At 40.2% G+C, this 24,063-nt stretch overlaps 1 long non-coding RNA gene and 1 pseudogene across 1 annotated transcript in view; both read right to left on the reverse strand.

Moving 5' to 3' along the window:
* The window catches only part of LOC122098403, a 165,742-nt gene that overhangs the window by 102,301 nt on the left and 39,378 nt on the right, over positions 1 to 24,063 (reverse strand). The gene's annotated exons all lie outside the window — the stretch shown is intronic.
* LOC122098402 lies at positions 8,401 to 8,976 on the reverse strand (annotated as a pseudogene).

A 24,063-nucleotide genomic window follows, 5' to 3' on the forward strand; every position in this document is an offset into this window, starting at 1 on the left:
TTTTTGCTTATATGGTGCTGAAGAATTGAACCCAGGGCCTCAGGCATGCAAGGCAAGCGCTCTACCACTGAGCCACCTTCCCAGCCTCGTGAAGGCATTTTTTTTTCGGATAAAACATCTGAAGCAATGTGTTCCCTGTTGTAGACATCTGGATTACATGCATTCTGTGCTGAAGATAGTCATGGGAAATGCATCTGATGCTCAGAAGCACTGGAGGAGAAAAGTTTTTGTATCGAGAATACATTGATACACATTCCCAGAGAAGGAGAGCTGGTCCATTCTCACTCCACTAACAACAAATGAGAAGACTTGCATTCCATGTTTTGTACAGCTGGAAATGAGACCTTCCCTATTCAGTTAGCACCTGTGCATATATTTCATGCTGATATCTAGATTCATAAGGTCAAGCCAGGCTGGCAAGGCCTTCCCTGAATGGGTGATGTATTCCATGAGGAAAAGAGTTGGAGAAGACACATTCCTTTCTGTACTGGGCTTAGTGCCTGTACTAGACATGCTCAGAGATACAGCACAGATACTCCATTACAAGGAGCAGGAAGTAGCAAGGCTCCATGCTGCCAAAAACTGGAGTTGATGCATACCTTGCTTGCCAAGGAGAACTGCCTATAACACTTGCCAGCCTGACATGCTGAGCACAGGGATCACAGCTGGCACACGTAGAGATCGTGTATTCCTTGGTGAAGACAGCTGGATGTGATAAAATGCTTCTTGGGGAAATATGGCTGGAGGCAAATGCATTCCAAGCCAAGTCCAAACGAAGAATGGTGCTAAAACACACATTTACCTCTCTGAGGATGAAAGCTGTAGACATATGCCATGCAGAGTGTATGTGAGCAGATCAAATTCTACAAGGAGGATGCAGGTTCTAGGTAACTGAATGGCCTAGAGATCACTCAAGTGAGTCACACTGAGTAGAATGGAGGGAAACAGATCTCATGCTGAATAGAACAGCAGTAGAAACAGTTTGTGACAGGGAATACTATGCTACTAAGACTGCATGCTAAAGAATGCTTACATTGGCACTTACCTTGCTGATGACAGTCGCTTTCAAAACGCTCCATGCTGAGATCCTGAGTAGAAAGATGCATGCTGAGGAGAACTTGAATAGGTGTATTCCTTGATGAAGGCAACTGCTGCTGACTCACCTCCTGCTGGCACCTGCTACGAAAGCATGCATTTTTAGAACAAGAGGAAAATTAGCAAATCATTTCACCTGTATTGAACATAATACTGGAATTATCATTTACCCTGCTGATCAGAGCTGGAATACATGGATGATGTCATGCTGAGAAGAACCAAATATTCCATACTGAATAGAGATGATGCCAAAATATTCCATTCTGAAAGTATTGGCGAAGATCAGTTTCACTATATGAAGAGATGTAAGGCATTGATTCCATCCTGAAGAGATGGAAAGATGCATTTGTAAATAATGAATGAGAAAGAAGGATAAAGGATTCCAAGCTAAGGAGACCCCAATTTGACACATACCTGAGTTGGTGGAGCTCAGACAGATGGATTGCAGTTCAGAGCGCAGTCCTATATTCCATGCTGAGTACAGAGCGAGATAATTCCATGACAGACTATCTTTGCTAAACAGACCTAGAGAAGATTGTTTCACTGCTGATCCGAACAGGAACGTATTCATTCTAGAGGTTTTTGTGGGAAGCACAGGTATATTCCCTATTGAGGAGAGCTTGGATGATTGTTTCCTCATAGTGCTGGACTAGATTTGGACTACATGTGTACTTTGCATAGGAGAACTCAAGTACATAAATTTCATTCATAAGCAGACCGAGTTGAAAAGCATTGCATGATTAGAAGATTGGAGGACATACATTTCATTAAGAAGGGAGCTTTTGGAGACACATTCCATGTTGAGGAGAACTGGTGAAACATTTTGTGCTGACAAAAGCAGCAGTAGACACATTCTCTGATACAGAAAGCTAGAATGCATGCATTCCATGTTGAGGAGAGCTGGGGGAGTCTCCAATTTGAAGTGGAGTGCTCAAGCTGTCTTCTCTTTTTATACTAGAAATGATACCACAGTGAGCTCAGCAGATTAATTTCTTGCTGAGAACAGGAGCAGACATACTGCATGCAGAGGAAAGCGCTTTTATTCCAAGTGGAGGAGACATAAACAGGTTTCATGCCATTTTGAAAATAATGTTTCATCATTCCATCAGGAGAATTTAGAGACACATTCTATGTCTCCCTAAAGAGAACATATTAGACACATTCTATGCTATACAGACACATATTGGAAATGGATGCCATGCTGAGAGTTGAGTTAGAAATTACTTACCTGAGAAGGGCTGCATTAGACAGATTCCATTTGGAAAATAGCTGGAGTATACACATTCTACAAACAGTACAGCCGGAAATAATTACCTTTTGAATAGACCTGCACTTGAAGATTTCCATGCTGGTCAGTGACAGTAGCTTCATTCCATCCTGCAGAAGCACAAGTAAACATAGAGCATGAGGAATGAACTCAAGTACATTAATTCCATTTAGCGGACAGACTGAAGTGATCAATTTCATAGTCTTAGCAAAGAAGGAAAAGATTCAATCTTGCATGAGGATTCAGAATGGAGATGGTTCCATGCTACGAAGTGTGTGTCCCAAATAAATGCTTACCTTACAGAGGGGAGCTGAAATAGATGCATTCCATGCCCAGGAGAACAGGAGCATGTATGTTCCATGCGGAGGGGACTGGCAGGAGTTGTTTCAATGATGAAGAATCCTCAAGGGATTTTATTTTCCTGTTGAGATCTGGAATCTATGGTTGCCATGCCAAGGAGTCTTGGAAGACATCCACTTCTTCGTCTAGGCATCAGTGGACAGAAATATCTCATGCGTAGAATAATTAGAGTGTATCTAATCCTTGCTGGAGTGAGCAAAAGGGGGCGGGCATCAGACTTGGTTTTAATATTTTCTGTACTCAAAGGATCTGGAAAAAATAGATTCGAATTTCAGGAGTGCTGGACAAAATGTATTTTAAAGGGCTACGAACGAGTGTAGAAATATTCCATGCATAGAGGTGCTGGTGCAGACACAGTCCACATGAGAAAGGCTGGAGGAGCCACATTTGTGGTGATACAACCAGCAGCAATCCCTTTTCGTGACCATCACATTGGAGGAGGTAGACTCCATGCTGGGAAGTCCTGGACTTAACCTGGAATTGACATACTCCACAGTCCCCACATTAGGTGAACATATTCTCCATGCCTAAAGTTGAGGAGACATTTGCAGGCTGACAAAAGGTGAGGCAAGGCATTCTATATTGAAGGGAGATGGTTGACCCATTGTATGTGGAGGAAAGCTAGAGAAACACATTGTAGGGTGTGCAGACATGAGGACACACACTCCAAGCTGACAAGTGCTCAAACAAGAGCCTTTCACGGATGAAGAGTGTTCTTTTATACAACCTTCCCAAATGAAGAGACCTGGAGAGTGTCATTCCATTCTCAAATGGACTAGAGGAGATGGATTGCAGGCATTGTACAGCTGGAAGGCTGACACTTTGTAAGACAGCACCTGTGGCTGCAATTCATGCAGAGTAGAGATGGAGTAATCACATTTCATATTGAGGTGCATTGCAAACTTTGGGTTACCTGGATTCCAAAATGACAAATTTGAATAGGTGGATTCCATACAGAGATGGGCTAAAGAAGTTGCATCCCATACTCAGAGTTATTTATAATCAATATATTCTAGGCTAAGTTCCACCGTACTAGCCAATTACATATGCAGGTATGCCACACTTGCACCTTACATTGCTGACAAAAGCTGTTTTAAGGACATGCCATACTGAGAGACTGAGTAGAGAAATTCCAAGGAAAACAGAGTCCAATTGGGTACATTCCAAGATAATGAGAAATGCAGGAGGCAAGATTCCATGCAACAGACTGCTGGAGTAAACATACCTTACCGAGGAAAACTGGAGCTGATCCATTCCATGAAAGAAATACAGAAGTCTCTACTCCTTGTAAGAAATCCTGGAGTTGAGATCTACTTTGCTTACCAGAACTGGAATTGAGGGTTCCTGTGCCAAGAACAGCCTCAGGGAAACCAATGCTGAGAAGTTCTGAAGGAGACACATTTCCCATGGAAGGGAACTGAGCAAACATAATTCCCAGGTGAAAACACCTGTATTACATGCATTTTCTGCTAAAGATAGCCATGGGAAATACATTTCATGCTCAGAAGAGCTGGAGAAGAAACAGTTTATGTGGAGAATACATTTATATACATTCTCAGTGAAGAGATGGTTCATTCTTATGATATTACTTACAAAATTGCAGGATAAGCATTCCATGCTTTATAAGGCTGGAAATAAGGTTTTCCTTACTGAGTGAGCCCCTATGGATGCATTTCATGCTGAGCAGAGGAATTGTACGGAACGTAACAGACTGGAGAGACATGCGTAAATGGGTGATGGATTTCTTGATGACAGGAGTTGGAGAAGACACATTCCTTTCTATGCTGGGCTTCATCAGAGCTGCAGTGCACATCTTCCATAACAAGCTGCACTGTACTAGCTAGACTTCATGCTGACAAAATCTGGAGTTGATACATATGTTGCCAAATGAACTGTCTTTCACACATCCTATGCTGACATCCTGTGGGCAGGGATCTCAGCTAGGCATAACTATAGAGTTGGTGCTTTCCTTCATCAAGACCATTGGAGTTGATACATTTCTTCCTGAGAAATCAAGCTGGAGCAAATGCATTCAAAGCCAAGGAGAAATGGGAAATTCACATGCCACGCTGATGGATGCTACAGTAGACACTTACCTTTCTGAGGAGGAAAGCCACAGACCCTTCCCATGCTGAGAATAAATCCATCTCATGTGGAATACAGCCAAATCAGATGGTTTCCAAGCTGGGAAGAGATGGAAAACATTAGTTGTATGCTTTGAAAAAAGTAAACTCATCAGTGTGTAAGAAAACGTCCCAAAGTGAAAACTTACCTCTATGAGGAAAACACCAGTTACTGAATTTCATGCACAAGACACATGGAATGCTTGCATCAGTACTGAGGAGAGCCAGAGATGATGCCTTTGACATAGAACAGAATTGCCTATGATGAATTCATGCTAATCTGAACCGGAGGATACAAACCCATGCTCTAGGGTACTAGACTGCATATGATCTTTTAAAAAGAGCCAGAATAAAGGAAATTTTTGGTGAGGACATCGTGAAGGAAACCAATCCAAACGCAAGGGCAAATTCGAGGCTGAGAGGAGCTGGAGAAGGCATAATCCATGCGGAGGTGCATTTCATGAGCAAAACAGCCATGGAGAGATTTTCTTGCTCTTGAGGAAAATTTCAAACCATATATACCATGCAAAGTACAGATCAAGTCATATCCCGGCATGGTGAGAAGAGCTGAAGAACAGAGAGTTCATGCTGAGGATAGACAGATTAGATGGACTATGTAGATTCCATGTGGAGGGCAGAATATATGGTATGTCTTCAGTATTGATGAAAACTGTTGCAAATGCATATATGGTAGACTCTGTAGCACAGAGAACTGAAGTAGGCATCTTGATGTGCACAGCTGCTTTTGAAAACACATTGACAAAAAGAATTGTAATAGGTATATTCTTTGTCCAGGCATGGAGTGTTGAAATAGACACTTAGATTGCTGATTGCTTTCCATACCCAAAATAATCTCACAGGACTGAGTCCACAAGAAATATGGTTGAAGCCAGGCACTGGTGGCTCACGCCTGTAATCCTAGCTACTCAGGAGGCTGAGATCTGAGGATCGTAGTTCAAAGCCAGCCCGGGCAGGAAAGACTGTGAGACTCCTATCTCCAATAAACCACCAGAAAAAAAGAAGTGGTGCTGTAGCTCAAGTGGTAGAGTGCTTGCCTTGAGCTGAAGAGCTGAGGGACAGCACTCAGGCCTGGAGTTCAAGCCCCATGACTGACAAAAAAAAAGAAAAAAGAAAAAAGAGATATATAGTTGAAGAAGACGGTAGTGTCCAATAGACAAGAAAACACATTGTTTGAGGAGAAGAGAGGTTAGCAATATTCCATACTTTGGAGCCCCTGGTGACATCACTTTGACATTGCAGAAGACTGGAGTTGACCCATGGTATGCTAAATGGATATGCTGCAGACAGATTCTGCATAGCAAGATATATGAGAAAAATCCATCACACAAATAAGCTCCAGTAGATACACTAAGCCTGGAAAAGAGTCTGAAGAAATAAATTCCATGCTCTGAGAAGGTAAAGACAAATGTCAGATGATGGCAGAGAAAAAAATAGGATTTCATGCTAAAGAGAGAACAAAATGACACCCATCTTCCTTAGAAGAATTAGAATAGATGAATTCCCTGCCAAGGAGGACAGTTGTAATTGTAATCCATGCTGAGCAGAATGAAACATACTGATAAAATGAGAAAGACACTTGAACTGGACCTTCACCTTCTGACCAAGCTGAACTAGATGGCTTCAGCATTGGAATAAACATACTGTCTTTCCTGAGAGTAGTAGTACATGCTTTTGTGCAGAAAAGAATTACATTGCATTCCCTTTCTGTCACAGCCCTGCCAGCATCTACTATTTTTTGTTTGCTTGATAATGGTTATTCTAACTGGGCTAAAGTAGAATCTCAATGTTGTTTTGATTTGCATTTCTTTGATGGCCAGATATGTTGAGCATTTCTTCATTTGTCTATTGGCCATTCTTATTTCTTCTTCAGAGAAATTTCTCTTCAAGTCTTTAGCCCACTTCTTAATGGAGTGGTTGTTTCTTTGAGCATTTGTTTTTGGGGATTTAATTTTTTGACCTCTAAATATATTTTAAATATTAGGCCCCTGTCTATTGTATAGAGAGTAAAGATATTCCAATGTCTGGACTTTCCATTTATTTTGCTAGCTATGTCCTTTTCCTGGCAGAAATGCTAGAGATTAATACAGTCCCATTTATCCAGCCTTTCTTTAATTTGTTGTGTTTCTGGATCTTAGAAAGATTCAACCTGTACCAAGAAGCCCTAGTGTTTCCTTCAAAACTCCCTGTAATAGTTTCAGGGGATCGTCTTACATTGAGGTCTTTGGTTCATTGGGATTTGACTCTGAAAACATTCAGGAAATTTGAAAGCAAAGGCAAAACATAGGAATAAAGATATCCCACAAAATTTCTGTTTGGTTACCCTAGTTGGCCTGAGTCCATACAAATACTGCTTACATCTCTTAGTAATGCTTCCACTACATATCTGATTCTAGGAGATGAAGCTCTGCAACTCTACTTTGGAAATGGACTTCATCTTCCCAGGCATTCTGACTGACAGCAGGCTTCCTACTCTGTACACAATCACTGACCTGTAATGGACTACTGGTCCTTGCTATCACATGGATGTGAGGTTCCTACTGCCCATGTGCCTGCTGCATAGGTAATTCTTTCTAATCCTCACATCAAGTTTCACCCCACAGCCATCTCCTTTGGAGCCCATGCCTTTCTGAATTCTTGGAACTGATGCAATGTGGGGCAGAGGTTCTCTATCTTATGACAAGTGTGTGGTTTTTGGCATCATCTGAACTACATGATATGCATGGAATCATGTTTCATTTGGATTCTGGTGACCACATTATGGATCCTTACCTCTCTGAGCAGCCTTGGATATGTCACATACTTTTTGCACTATCCCTTTTGCAAAGGCTAGATGACTAAACACATAAACTGTGATATCCTACCACTGCTGAAGCTGGCCTGTGCAGATGCATCTAGATAAGAACTTTAAGGTTTGTATGATGGGTTTGATGTTACTGATTACCCACTTTCTGCCATTCTGGTGTCTTACACACTAATTCCTCTCCTCAAATGAAGGATGGAATAAAGCCCATGTCAACCTGCTCTTCTGACTGTACTTGGGATGCATTAGGGGTCTGTCATTGTCATGTGTGTTCTTCCCATTTCTTTCCATAGGCCCAGACATGACAAGCTCCTCTCCTTTTTCTACACAATGGTCACCTCAGCCCTGAACCTTCTTTTCTATAGGCTGAGAAATAAGGATGTCATGGGGGCCTTGAAGAGAGCCCTTGCAAAACATATCCTGCCTTCACAACCCAGTGTTTAGGACTTGCTTGTTATCATTTCTTCTCCCCATTGAATGAATGCCAGCATATAATCTTCCCTATTAGGCTCAGCCCGAGAGTTTATATACACTATTTTTTTCTTGCTGTCATTTATGAGGCACTCATTATTTATACCTGGAAGAAATACTGCATACTTGTGTTTTTGTTTTCCATTTCATAACAAGATTATGAAGAGTTGGTCTAAAATATTTACAAGTCTAACACAACTAAGTTATTTCTAACTGCCTTTGAAATATAAAGAAAACTAAATCTAAGTGAAACTGTGTTTATGAGACTAGGGAGTTTTAAGCTCATGATTTGGTTATGAGAGCAATTTATCTCATCTCAGAGAAGACAAAAATGGTGTTGAGTCATGAAAACCCCAATCAATTATTTTTAGCATGCCTCTTAAATTTTCTATACCGTTTTCTTGTCTTCTGTTTCTGAGTCATGAACAGGTAACCATTTGAGGGGATGTATTTGATAGGCAGCCATGGAGGAAGTATCTGCAAACACAAGAAAGCAAATCTGGCCATAACTATATAGACTGCCCACCCAAACTGTTCAGCCACGCACCCATAGATAAATACAACTATTGCAGAAAAAAGAATAATTCCTTGAAACATCTGTTCAGCTAGCTTCTGCCCCTTGTAAGCCATCTCTGTGGGGAGCGCGCTGAGATATTCCTGCATTAAGTTAGCTAAGGTGGCTGGCAGGGAGGCGAGGGCGAATGACAGTCAGGAACTGCAGAGGTCCGAACAGGACACCTAGAGAGGACTGGCAGGCCAGACAAGCCCCTACCTGCGACTGCCCCGGAAGCCGATGTCTCCGAAGGGCGGGGATAACCCCAGGCCTCGCCCTGTGCCATGACCCTTTTGCACCTGCTTGCAGCCTGGCGTCAGGCCTGCTGCTTGGGCAGTGGAGGTGGTTGAACTGAGGCATCGCGCACCCGAGAGTGGTTCGCCATCAGGGAAACTGGGGGCCAGGAGCCCAAGCTCTGGTCCCATAAAGTGTTCTAAGCCATGCCTTCGCGGCTTAACGGCTGCGTATCCATGGCGACCTACATACACTTTTGAAATTATATTCCATGTGTTGCTGTAGCTAATATACACAAAAAATTACATTTACGTCACTTGAGTTTAACCTTAGTTTTAGAATCCTCACACTGACAAGGTATTAAAAAGAAATGTACTCATTACCTTACTTATGTAACTGTACCCCCCCTTGTTCACCACCTTTACAAAAAGACTAAACTTTTTTTTTTTAAATAAAGGTATTAGAAGAAGGAAAGCTTTGAATACTTATGTAAATCTCAGTCTGGTGGGGGAGCATGTAGACACCAACATTATACAGTAGATATGAAGGGGATAAAGTTCCATTGCAATATCAAACAACAGAAGTATCAGGTGTTTGTTTCAAACACTAATAGCCTCTAGCCCTAGAAAAGTACTTCCCCAAAATTGGGATCATATATAATTAAAATAGAGGTGGAACCCACAAAAGTTATGTTGGGCTTTTCTGTGTTAAGGAAATTGATATTGACTGGGCCAAGTAATTGTGAGCTCTTTGCACTTGAAGTCTACTCTGAGGAGAACTTCCCATTGATGTCACAATCACACTTTACAACTTTGGGGGTGGGGAGATGGGGAAGGGATAGGAAAGGGAAACAGAGGAGGAGGCAACAATGCTTGATAAGAAATATACTCATTATCTTGCCCATGTAATTGTAACCCTTTTGTACAGTATTTTTACAATAAAAAGTAAAAAAAAAAAAAAAAAGTCTGGGAATTTCACTAGAAATTGTCAGTCTTTTAAAACTGACTATGATTAAACTACAAAATGGAATTAAAATAAATAGAATTGGAAGCCAGGCGCCAGTAGCTCATACCTGTAATCATAGCTACTCAGGAGACTGAGATCTGAGGACTGCAGTTCAAAGCCAGCCTGGGAAGGAAAGTCCGTGAGACTCATCTCCAATAAACCACTAGAAAACCAGAAGTGGCGCTGTGGCTCAAGCAGTAGAGTGCTCACCTTGAGCTGAAGAGCTCAGGGACAGCGCCCAAGCTCAGAGTTCAAGCCCCACGACCGACCAAAAATAAAAATAAAAAAAAGAAAATAGAATTGGAATGTATTTACATTTAAACAGAAAATCGGATATGATAATAGAAAAGTTTATTGCCTCTGTTTGTTTGAAGTTTTTTCAATATGGTCTTACAGATACAACAGTGTGTTTTGAAAATAATTGGAAGGAGTTCAGTGTTGCTGTGGGTGTAGATTTATAGAGGTAGGCAGAGGAAAGGAAGCATAGAATACATAATCTCCTCCTCTAGCCTACATATGGTTGATTTTACATCAAAAATAGACACATGAATATTCAAAACCAGGCAATGAAAATTGTGAGAGTAGAAGCTCCACACACGGCAGTTTACACAGAAATCATCACTGACAGCAATGATTGGTGAGGGAAAGAGGAAACAGCTTACACTAAACAAAAGGAAAGCAAGATACATATCACCTGATGTGGAAGAAAGAGTTGTATTGTCAAAGCTCACAGAATTCACAAACATTATAGACCATGATAATGACAATTTGCCTTGTGAAGGTTAAAATTTGTTTGGGACTTTAACTATGTATCATTATCTCACAATACTTGGAAATTTGTGAAATGGATGTAATCACTCAATCCCAAATTATTACAAAGAACTCAAAAATTTTATTCTTATGTCATTTGAAATTCGTTAATCTGTAAAACTAAACTATAACAAAGCTTCCTTTTGTGCTAGACTTTGAAACTATTTTATTAGAGTACTAATATTTAATATATATAAAATAAACATATCCTACTTACAAGACACTATCTCAAAAAAATCAACTATTTAACTCCTGGATTGGGACTGGAGGAGAGAACTGGGAGAAAGCTAATGAAGGATTTACATTAAGAAAAAAAGAAATGTACCAGCCCAGATGCCCCTCAGTAGATGAATGGATCAAGAAAATGTGGTATATATACACAATGGAATTCTATGCCTCCATCAGAAAGAATGACATTGCCTCATTTGTTAGGAAATGGAAAAACTTGGAAAAAATTATATTAAGTGAAGTAAGCCAGGCCCAAAGAAACACAGGTCCCATGGTTTCCCTTATTTGCAATATCTAGTATATGTATGAGTCAAGTGGAAAAGGTCAGATAATGTGATGTTAGGAAAAGGAATCCTTAGATATGTATTTTAATGTTTTTTTCCTTTCATGCATTTGTTTCTAACGCATTTATAAGATTATCTCTTTGTAGCTTTGTATGTCCCTCCCCCACAGTATAACCGGTGCTTTCACTATATTTGATGTCAGTATAACTTGTAGAGGAGATGGGGAAAAACAAGTCGTTTAAGGATACAGGTGGACCTGTTGCAACAATGAGAAGTACAAGTTGTCATGTCGAAAACGAGTGTTACAATGTTGGTGGGGGGGGGGGAAGCTGGGAGGATTGGGAAGGGGGGTGGGGGGGAGGCTGGGAAGGGATGTGAAGGGTAAACAAAGGAGGAGGCTGCAATGCTTGATAAGAAATGTACGCATTAACCTGCCTATGTAATTGTAACCCCTCTGTACAGTGTATTCACAAAAAATAAAAAATAAAAATGAATAAAAAATAAATATTTCCTTCAAAAAAAAAAGAAAAAATGTATTTTCAGCTGTTTTATATAACTGTAACCCTTCTGTAAATCACTTTTAAAATAACAATAAAAAGCAAACACTGTAAAAACTATCATGTAGGCATTCTTCTTGCTTAATATTATGCTATGTTTTATAGTATTCATAGAGAGGGAAAGGACCAGAGTGGCAAAGTTTGTGGTCCATTTTTTTGATACGTCGGTTTGTTCACCTGTTAAAAGATGTGATATATAGAAACTAGATCTCAGGATGCTGTTCCAAAAGATGGTATCTCTCAGGCATTTCAATCAAATCTGGTAAATAGTATTTAACATATTGGCTTTTATATGTATGTATAGCAAATAATCTTGGAAATAAAAAAAAAACAAATCCCCATTACACTGTCCTCATGAGCAAGGATGGAAGAGCTCCATTACATGGTGAGATGCTTGGCTGCACACTCCTTCCATGCTCAGGAGGACAGATGAGGAACTTTACATTCTGAAGAGTGCTGCAGTGAGGTGCCCTGAGTACCCACAGGCAAGGGTCATGACTGGTGAAGATGAAGAACTCAATGTGTACAGAGATTGGAGAAGAGGTACTTCATACTGACAATCACTTCATCCATAGGGAACTGGAAGACATGGACTCTATGCCTATCAAGCTGGAGTCAAACCTTCCAAGGTAAGGACACATGTAGGAAACATTCCTTGCTTTGAGAAGAGCAAAAACCATTTGCTTCCATGCTGGTGGGTCCTTCAGAAGAGATCTACCTTGATTAGCAGTGATGAAAGAGATGGATTACATGCAGAAAAGATCTGCAGGCAATGCATTTCAGGCAACAGGGAAATGGAAGACAACCCATCTGCCCTCAATAGAAAGATTAAACATGTTTCTTGCTGAGGCAAGATAAATGAGGAGAGTCAGTCCGAATACAATCATTGCAGGCTGAGAAGAGATGATTCATTCTTGCCTGATTATGTTCTTTGGGTTTTGTTTATCTTCTTTTTGTGCCTATTCAGGGCATGGGCTCTGTCCATGAGATTATTTTCCTCAAGGCTAGTGCTCTACCACTTAAACCACAGTTCCACTTCCAGATTTGATGTAGGGTAATTGCTGCTAAATCTCACAATATTTTTGGCACTGACTCACTTTGAATCAGGATCCTCTCTTAAACTCAGCAGATGGAAACCAACCTGAAGAGAGATGGGAAAGATTAGTTTTATCCTGGGAAGGGAAAAAAGTCATGAATTTATGAGATAGATACCCTATATGAATGCTTACCTCTGTAAGGAGAACACAAATCATCTGAGAGTGTATTCCATGTTCACTAAACACTTCCCTCCTTGAGAAAAATGGTTAGATTCATATCATATGATGAATCCACAAGGACATTGCATTCTATGTTGAAGAAGAATAGAGGAAACCCAAGCTATACTCAGTAAATTTCTGCACACAGAGCCCTTTTGGAGTAGAGTTGGAGAAGACATAAAGGAGCAGCAGTGGATGGATCCCATGTTGAAGAGAGACTGAAGAAATCAATTCCAATCTGTCAAGAAAGAAAGGATAAATGTCAAGAGAAGAGCAAAGGAAACAAATAGGATTGCATCTAAAAAAGATATCAAAATGACACTTACCTTCCTGAGGAAAACTGGATTAGATGGGGCCAGTACTAAGGAGAATTGCAATATAGGCACTCCATTCCCTGAAAAGAGGTGCAATGGATTTCACGCTACAGGGATTTTACATTGGATGTTCTCCTTGCACTGAGGTGAGCAGAAGGTGTGGAATCAGGGCTAGACTCGACATTCACTTTCCTCAGATCTGTAAAAATAAATCCACCCTGAGGCAAAGGACAGACGAGGACAATGGGACTAGACAGTTTCTAGGCTGAAAACAGCAAAGGATAATCCATTCCTTGCTCATAGCAGACAGAACAGGTACTGTCCACATGAACAAGACCAGAAAAGCTCCATTCCTGCAGGAGATACATCTTGTCTCAAAATGGAGTAGACATCTTCCATGTTCACAAAGACTGAACCTGATACATGCCATATTTTGGCAGTCTGAGAGACACAGTCCATGGAGAACTGCTCTGAGTACCCATATACCAGGGTCAAGATTGATAGAGAAAAAAAATCCCCCTGCCTACATGTGCTAGAGAAGAACAACTCCACATTATACTCAGTCCATCAATGAGGGTATTGGTACAAGGTGCCAGTGGCTCATGCCTGTAATCCTAGCTATGCAGGAGGCTGAGATCTGAGAATCGCAGTTCAAAACCAGCCCAGGCAGGAAAGTCCATGAGACTCTTATCTCCAATAAACCATCAGAAAACCAGAAGTGGCGCTGTGGCTCAAGTGGTAGAGTGCTAGCCTTCAGCTAAAGAACTGAGGGACAGAGCCTAGGCCCAGAGTTCAAACTCCATGACTGACAATAACAACAACAACAAAAGAGGGTATTGGAAGACATGTATTCAATGCTCACTAGAGCTGGAGTCACAGCCTTCCACAGTCAGGACTAACGTAGGAGACATTCCTTGCTGAGAAGAGCAGAAATCTTTGTCATGGAGGCTGAAGGATCCTTCACAGGAAAACTACCTTGATTATCAAAGTTGAAAGAGATGGATAACATGCAGAGAAATCCTGCAGCTAATACATCTCATGTAACAGGGAATCCAAGAAGGGTCCCATCTCCACTGAGGTAAAGTAATTGGTACATTTCTGCCAAGGCAAGCTAAATGAGAAAACTTCATTTAAGAGGAGATTCAGATATAGCCATTGTAGGCTGAAAACAGATGGTTAAGACTCCATTCTTAGTTTTGCTTCTGTTTTGTTATTTTGTGTCAGTCCTAGGACTTGAACTCAGTGCTAGGGCCCTATCTGTGAGTTTTATTTTGCTCATGACTAGCACTCTAGTACTTGAGCTACACTTCCACTTTAAGATTTTCTGGGTAATTGTAGATAAATCTCACAAATTCTTCATGGCTTGGCTTTGCTTCAGAATCTTCTGTCCTCAACCTGAGCTGATGGATTCTAATCTGAAAACAAATAGGAAAGATTAATTGCATCCCAGGAAGGGAAAAAAGGGACAAAAAGATCCAAGTTAATGCTTTACTTTCTGAGGAGAGAATAAATACTCTGATAGAGTATTACATGCTTACTAAAAACATTCCTGATTGACAAGGGTGACCAGGGGCATTTCACAATGAGGAGTCCACAGGGATATGACTTCTTTTTGGGTGGTTAATATCAATTTATTTATGTAACACAGAATAATCCAGGAGGATGTGACGTAAATTAAGGTAAATAAATAATTGCAAGTTGAATTTTCATCTTTGATTTTTTGAGGATTCAGGTAAAATTTGACATTTTCCCCACAATTAAAACTTTTTATTTATTGTTCAGATGCTGTACAGAGGGGTTACAGTTACAAGGTGTGACAATGAGAACATTACTTGTCAAGCATTGCTACCCCTCGCTTGTTGTTCTCCCTTCCCTCCCCCACCCGGAGTTGTAAAGTTAGTTTCCGGTATACTGTCTTGTGGGTATCATTGTTGAAATGGGTCATCCAGTATCCTTGTTTCAGCATTTTGTTATTCCCCTTCTCCTACCAAGATTAGACAAATGTATATACAAGATGCAGTGTATCAAAACCAAGTACAGTGACAGCAGTGATATACCATAGAGGGAAGAACATACAAAGGAAACAAAAAAATCATACAATACATTAAAAACAACAACAACAGGGAAGGACCTCTTGTCTCCATATCTTGGGATTCATTTCATTTACCATTATCTTATAGGGTCATATGAAATTAGTTTTTGAGCTTTTTCTGCTAAGTGACTTGACTTCTATGTCAAAGTAGACAGAAGACCCATGCTATGCTGAGTAGATTTCTGCACATGATTTCTTCTGTATCAGATCTCAAGAACACTATACTGTGTTGAGCTGTGAAGCAGCTCAACTGGTTGGATCTCATAGTGAAGAGAGAATTAAAAATTCAATTCCATGTTCTGAGGAGAGAAGGAAAGAAGAAATGTCAACAGAAGGACAGAGAAACAAATATGACTTTGTGGTAATGAGACACCAAAATGACACTTACCTTCCTGAGGAGAGCTGGACTAGATGGCTTGGATGCTCAGGAGAATTAGAATATCTCCATTCTCTTCAGAGAAAGTATGCAAGGACTCCATGCTAAAGAAAATTACACTAGGTATAGTTCTTGTAGTGAGGTGAGCAAAAGGACATGGATTCAGGACTGTTCAGGCCTAGACTTGGAGCTGGAAGAAATAGATCCAGCCTGAGGATCTATTTCTTCAGGATGAGGACAACAGGAATAGACACTTTACAGGCCAATGACATTCCATTCCTTGCTCAGGGGAGACTGAATAGGTACTTTGCTCTTGAGCAAGGCTGGAAGAAATTCATTCCATGGTGAGCCACTTGGCAGCACACAAATTCCATGCTCAGGAGGACGGAGGAGGCACTTTTCATCTCAGGAGAGCTGCAAGGGACAAATTCCTCTTGCCCCAACACAGTGGAAACATCTTCAGGTTCATAAAGACTGGACCTAAGACATTCCATACTCAGAGAGGCTGGCAGAATCATTCCATGGAGAGCTACCCTCTGTACCCACAAGCCAAGGTTACAATTGATGGCAACCAAGAAACCCATGTCCACACATGGTGGAGTAGAACTAACCCATGCTGAAACTCACTCTAATACACAAGGCAACAGGAAAGGATGGATTCCATGACTAGCACTGAAGTCAAAGACTTCCAAGATTAGCATAATTTTTGGAGACATTCCTTCCTGAGTAGAGCAGAAGCCATTTGCCTTCTTGCTGTAGGATCCTTCCGTGGTAACCTGCCTTGATTTTCAGAGCTGAAATGGATGCATTACTTGCAGATAAGACCTGAAGGCAATGCATCTCTCAGCATAGGCAAACAGAAGAGACTCATGTCTGCTGAGGAGAAGGCTGTGACACATTTTCTGCAGGGAGAAGCTAAATTAGACACCTTCCCATAGGAGGTCAGCTCAAATACAGGCATTGCAGGCTGAGCAGAGATGGCTAAGTCCCATTGCATTCTGAATTCTGGGTTTAGTTTTGGTTTTGTTGGTTTTATGACAATCCTAGGGCTATTAAATATAGCCTGGATGAGGTCCATGAGGTAGTGTTTTTCTGCTAACATTTTAGCCACAGTTACAATTCCAGCATTTTTTGGGATAGTTACAGAAAACAGCTTTGTGGACTCAAAAGCTGGCTTTGGAGAGGTATAGCCTAAGCAGGTTGATTCCAAGCTGAAGAGAGATGAGAAAGATAAATTCCATCTGAGGAAGCCAGAAACGTGATGAGTTCCTGATAAAGACACCCCAATTAACACTTACCTCTCTGAGGAGAACACAGATATTCTCAGAGAGTATACCACGTTCATGAAACACATTCCTTCTAGAAGAGCAGTTAGATGCATTTCATAGTGAGATGTACTCAGAAACACTGCTTCGATTTTGAAGATTTGCTATATTAAATAGATAATCTACAGGCAGATCTCAACTGAAGTTAGCTGGAGAAGGTGTACACCATGTGAATGAGCTCCAGAGCATTGATCCCATCTTGAAAACAGACTGAAGAAATCAATTCCAAGCTCTAAGTAGAGGGACAGAAAGGACAATATCAAGAAGAGGACAGAGGAAAACAGTATGATTTCATGCTAAAGGGACACCAAAATGACACTTACCTTCCTGATAAAACTTTGAAAAAATGGATTCCATGCCCAGAAGGACACCTGTATGTGTGGTCCATGCTGAGGAGTATGGGACATGAGGATTCTCTGAGGACCACTTCTGAACGTGACATTTGCCTTCCTGGAGAGAGCAGGACTTCAGAGCATCAATAAGTAAGAAATGTGGAATATAGGCACATTATTTCTAGGCGTGAGGGTGTACATGGATTTCACGGTAAGGAGAATCTCTATGTATTATATACTTGAGTTGAAAATCAGCACAAAAAGTTTGATTTCAGGGAGTAGGGCCTAGATTGAAATGTACATCCCCCTTATTTGGAAGAAATAAATCCACCCTAGGAGAGCTAAGACTTGACTTTTACCTTGCTCTTATCTGGAAGATATGGTTCTGTTATGACAAGAGCTGGAAGACATTTGTTTTAGCCTCACAAGAACTGATGTACACATTTCCCTTGTTCACAGAGCCACAGGAACTCCACTTGTGGAAATTATATATATATATATATATATATATATATATATATATATATATAATATTGTGAAAATGCCATACAGAAGGGTTACAATTACATGGGCAAGATAATGAGTACATTTCTTATCAAGCATTGTTGCCTCCTCCTTTCTTTCACCTACCATCCCTTCCCCCTTCCCTCCCAGCCAAAGTTGTAAAGTTCGTTTTTCGACATAAAGTCTTGTACATCTCATGGTTGCAAGGGTCCACCTGTATCCGTATTTAAACAATTTGGTTTTTCCCATCCCCTCCACAAATTATCTCAACATCAAATACAGTGAAAACAGGGACTATACCATCAGGAGGGACATACAAAGCAACACAGAAATATAAATATGTTCGAAACAAAAGCAAGCAAGAAAAAAACATTTGAGTCCTTATCTTGGGGTTCATTTCACCTAACATCAACTTATTTGACCATTTCTGTTTGTCTCAGACATATACTAGTTATTGCAAATACAGGAAACCATGGGACCTATGTTTCTTTGGGCCTGGCTTACTTCACTTAATACAACTTTTTCCAAGTCTTTCCATTTCCTAACAAATAGGGCAATGTCATTCTTTCTGATGGAGGCATAGCATTCCATTGTGTATATATACCACATTTTCTTGATCCATTCATCTACTGAGGGGTATCTGGGTGGATTCCATATCTTAGCTATGTTAAATAATGCTGCAATAAACATAGTCGTGCTGGTAGCTTTAGTATGGTCTTGTTTGTGATCATTTGGGTAAATGCCCAAAAGTGGGATTGCTGGGACATAGGGGAGCTCTATGTGGATTCTTTTAAGGAACCTTCATACTACTTTCCAAAGTGGGTGAACAAGTTTACACTCCTACCAACAATGCAGTAAGGTTCCCTTCTGTCCACATCCCTTCCAGCATCAGTTGTTATTAGAGTTCTTGTTATTAGAGTTCTAACTGGGGTGAGGTGATATCTCAGTGTTGTTTTGATTTGCATTTCTTTTATGGTTTAGCATTTCTTCATGTGTCTATTGGCCATCCTTCTTTCCTCGTCAGTTGTTTCTTTGAGGATTTGTTGTTGGGGGATTTAATTTTTTGAGTGCTAGGTATATTTTAGATATGAGACCCTTGCCCATTGTATGGCTAGTGAAGATCTTCTCCCAATCCGTGGGCTTTCTATTGATCTTGCTAGCTATGTCCTTTGCCATGCAGAAGCTCTGCAGTTCCATGAAATCCCATTTGTCCAACCTTTCTCTGATTTGTTGTATTTCTTGGTCTCTATTAAGAAAATTTTGGCTTGTGCCAAGGAGATATAGGGTTTCTCCTATACCATCCTGTAATGTTTTCAGAGTGTCTGCTTTGACTCCGAGGTCTTTGATCCATTTGGAGTTGATTCTGGTGCAGGGTGATAGATAAGGATCTAGCTTTAGTATTCTACAAATTCTACCAATTTTTCCAGCACCATTTACTGACTAGGCTGTCTTTCTTCCATTCTATTATTTTAGCTCCCTTATTGAAGATTAGATGGCTATAGGTCTGTGGGTTCATTTCTGGGTTTTTAATTATATGCCATTGGTCCTGACGTCTGTTCTTGTGCCAGTGCTAAGCTGTTTTGATTACTATGGCTTTGTAGTAAAGTTTGAAATTTGGTATTGAAATTCCTCCAGCACTGTTCTTTCTGTTAAGGATCATTTTTGCTATTCGGGGTCTTTTATTTTTCCATATGAATTTTTGGATTGCCTCTTCTATTTCCTTGAAGAATGAGGTTGGAATATTGCTACGTATCACATTGAATTTGTAGATAGCCTTGGGAAACATTGCCATTTTCACAATGTTGATCCTTCCAATGCAGGAGCATGGGAGGTTTTGCCACTTTCTAAGCTCTGCTTTTATTTCCTTTTTCAGGTTTTTAAAGTTTTCGACATACAGGTCCTTCACCTCTTTTGTTAAGCTAACTCTTAAGTATTTTATTTTTTGTGGGGCTATTACAAAAGCGGTTGATTTCCTAATTTCAGCTGAACTCTTCTCATTATTGGCATACAGAAAAGCCATTGATTTCTGAGGGTTAATTTTATACCCTGCTACTTTGCCGAAGTTTCCAATCAGCTCAAGTAACTTGGAAGTGGAGCCCATAGGTTCTTTAAATACAAGATCATGTCAGCTGCAAAGAGGGAGAGTTTTACTTCATCTTTCCCTATTTGGATCCCTTTTATGTTTGCATCTTGTCTTATTGCTGTAGGTAGGCATTCTAATACTAACTTGAAGAGAAGTGGAGAGAGTGGACATCCTTGTCTCATTTCTGAGTTAAGAGGAACTGGCTTTATTTTTTTACCATTAAGTATAATGCTGGCTGTAGGTTTGTCATATGTAGCCTTTGTTGTATTGAGGAATGTTTCCTGGATTCCTAATTTTTACAGCATCTTCATCATAAAGGTGTGTTGGATCTTGTTAAATGCTTTTTCTGCTTCTGTTGTTATAACCATATGGTTCTTATCCTTGCTCTTGTTGATGTGATGAATTATATTAATTGATTTGCATCTATTGAACCAGCTTTACATCCCGGAAATGAATCATGTTTGATCGTGGTGTATCATACTTTTGGATGAATTGTTGAAGTCGATTGGCCAAAATTTTGTTGAGAGGTTTAAGAGTGTGTTTTGAAAATAATTGGGAGGAGTTCAGTCTTGACAGGGCAGTAGATTTATAGAGGTAGGCAGAGGAAAGAAAGCATAGAATACACAATCTACTCCTCTGTCTACCCAAAATATGGTTAATTTCACATCAAAAATAGTCACAAGAAGATTCAAAACCAAGCAATGAATATTGTGATAGTAGAAACTCCATACACTGCAGTTTACATAGAAATCATCACTGACAGAAATGCTTATTGAGGGAAAGTGGAAACAGCTTACACTAAGCAAAAGGAAAGAAATGTACATATCACCCAATGTGGATGAAATAATTGTATTGTCAAAGCTCCTACAATTCACAAACATTATAGACCATGATAATGACAACTTGCCTTGTGAAGGTTAAAATGTGTTTGTGACTGTAAGTATCAGTATCTCGCAATACTGTGAAATTTGTGAAATTTTTGTAATCAATCTCAAAAAATTATTTTTAAAAACTCATAAATTCTATTGTTTACTTTTGTCATTTGAAATTGGTTAATCTTAAAACTAAACTATAAAACAGAAGTTTCCTTTTGTATTAGACTTTGAAAATATTAGATTGCTAATATTTAATATGTACAAATAAAGATGTAGTACTTATTAGACAGTATGGTGAAAAATCTACTATTTAACTTCTGGGTTGGAACTGGAGGAGAGAACTGGAAGAAAGCTAATGAAGGGTTAAACAAAAAGAAATGTATTCTTTAGCTGGCTTATGTAAGTGTAACCCTTCTGTACATCACTTTTAAAAGTACAATAAAAGCACTGTAAAAAATAGTGTGTGGGGACTCTTCTTGCTTAATATTATACTATGTTTTATAGTATTCATAGAGAGGGAGAGGACTGGACTCTCAAAGTTTGTCATCTGTGATACTGTTGTCAACTTTTTTGATTCCTTGGTTTCTTCATCTGTTAAAGTTGTGATAAGGCTTGAGAATGTGGCTTAGTGGTAAAGTGCTTGCCTAGCACACATGAAGCCCTGAGTTCAAAACCTCAGTACCACATACATAGAAATAGCCAGAAGTGGCACTGTGGCTCAAGGGGTGTGAGCCTTGCGCAAAAAGAAGCTCGGGGACAGTGTCCAGGCCTTGAGTTCAAGCCACAGGCCTGGGAAAACAACAACGACAACAACAACAACAACAACAAAAGTTTTGATAAACAGAATCAAGATCTCATGATGTTGCTCTACAAGATGATATCTTTCAGGCATTTCAACCCAGTCTGGTAAATAGTGTTTAACACTTGTTGTCTTTTATATGTATGAATAGCAAATGCTCTTTGAAATAAAAAGAAATCTTCATTACATGCTGAAGAAAGGCAGAATAGACACTGTCCTCATGAGCAAGGATGGAAGGGCTCCATTACATGGTGAGACACCTGGCAGCACACTCCTTCCATGCTCAGGAGGACAGATGAGGAACTTTACATTCTGAGGAAAGCTGCAGTGAGGTGCCCTGAGTACCCACAGGCCAGGGTCATGATTGAAGCAGCGGAAGAATTCAATGTGTATAGCAGATGGAGAAGAAGTCCTCCATACTGACAGTCATTGCATACACAGGGAACTAGAAGACATGGATTCTATGGAGTCAAACCTTCTAAGGTACGGACATAGGTAAGAAACATTCCTTCCTTTGAGAAGGTCAGAAACCATTTGCCTCCATGTTGATGGGTCCTTACAAAGAGCTCTACCTTGATTAGCAGTGATGAAAGAGATGGATTACATGCAGGAAAGATCTGCAGGCAATGCATTTCATGCAACCTGGGTATGGAAAACAACCCATCTGCCCTGAGTAGAAAGATTAAACATGTTTCTTGCTGAGGCAAGATAAATGACAAGGAGAGTCAGTCCAGATACATGCATAGCAGGCAGAGAAGAGATGGTTAACTCTTGCCTGACTATGTTGTTTGGGTTTTGGTTATCTTCTTTTTCTGCTGTTCAGGGCTTGAATTCAGGGCCTGGGCTCTGTCCATGAGATTATTTTCACAAGGATAGTGCTCTATCACTTGAACCACAGTTCCACTTCCAGATTTTTTGTATGGAAATTGATTATAAGTCTCACAACATTTTTGGCACTGACTCACTTTGAATCAGGATCCTATGATCTCAAACTCAGCAGATGGAATCCAACCTGAGGAGAGAGGAAAAGATTAGTTTTATCCTGGAAAGGCAAAAAAGTCATGAATTTATGAGATAAATACACTATGTAAACACTCACCTCTTTGAGGAGAACACAAATAATCTTTGAGTGTGTTCCATGTTCACTAAACACTTCCCTCCTTGAGAAAAGTGGTTAGATTAATATCAAACTGATAAGTCCACAGGGACATTGCATTCAACATTGTAGAAGCCTAGAGGACACTCAAGTTATACTCAGTAGATTTCTGCACACAGTTCTTTTGGAGTACATTTGGAAAAGACATATATCTGTGAAGGAGCAGCAGTGGATGGATCCCATGTTGAAGAAGAGAGACTGAAAAAATCAATTCCAAGCTATCAAGAGAGAGAAAGGACAAACATCAAAAGAATAACAGAAGTACCAAATAGGACTGCATTTTAAGAGGTATTAAAATGACACCTTCCTGAGTAAAACTAGATCAAATGAGACCAATACTAAAGAGAATTGCAATTCAGGCTCTCCATTCCTTGAAAAGAAGGTATACATGAGTTATATGTGAAAGAGAATTACATCCGATGATCTCCTTACACTGCAGTAAGCAGAAGGTGTGGAATCCATGTGGTACAGGATTAGAATTGACATCCACTTCCTCAGATCTGTAAAAATAGGTCCACCGTGAGGAGAGCTGAGACACATGTATTTCAAGCTGAGGACAATGGGACTAGACAGTTTCTAGGCTGAAAACAGTAAAGATTAACCCATTCCTTGCTCATGGCATACAGAAGAGGCACTCTCCACATGAGTAAGACTGGAAAAGCTCTATTCCATGGTGAAATGTCAGACAACACACACATGCCATACTCAGAAAGAGAGGGGCGGCACTTTCCATTCTGATGAGATCTGTAGGAGACACATTACATCTTGCCTCAAACTGGAGGAGACATCTTCCATGTTCACAAAGGCTGAACCTGAGACATGCAATATTTGGGCAGTCTGAGAGGCACAGTCCACAGAGAGCTGCTCTGTGTACCAGGGTCAAGACTGGTTGAAGCAAAAATATCCATGCCTACATGTGCTAGAGAAGAACAAGTCCATACTTATAATCAGTCCATCAACATGGGCATTGGGGCCATGCACCAGTGCTCATGCCTGTAATCCTAGTTACTTAGGAGTGTGAGATTTGAGGACTGTGGTGCAAAGCCAGCCAGGACAGGATACTCCATGAGACTCTTTTCTCTAATAAACCACCAAAAAACCAGAAGTGTCTCTTGTAAGGTCTACATAAGGGACACCTCCCCA

The sequence above is a fragment of the Dipodomys spectabilis genome, unplaced genomic scaffold (genome assembly GCF_019054845.1).
Source record: "Dipodomys spectabilis isolate Male_0828 unplaced genomic scaffold, ASM1905484v1 ptg000477l, whole genome shotgun sequence".
Taxonomy (NCBI): domain Eukaryota; kingdom Metazoa; phylum Chordata; class Mammalia; order Rodentia; family Heteromyidae; genus Dipodomys; species Dipodomys spectabilis.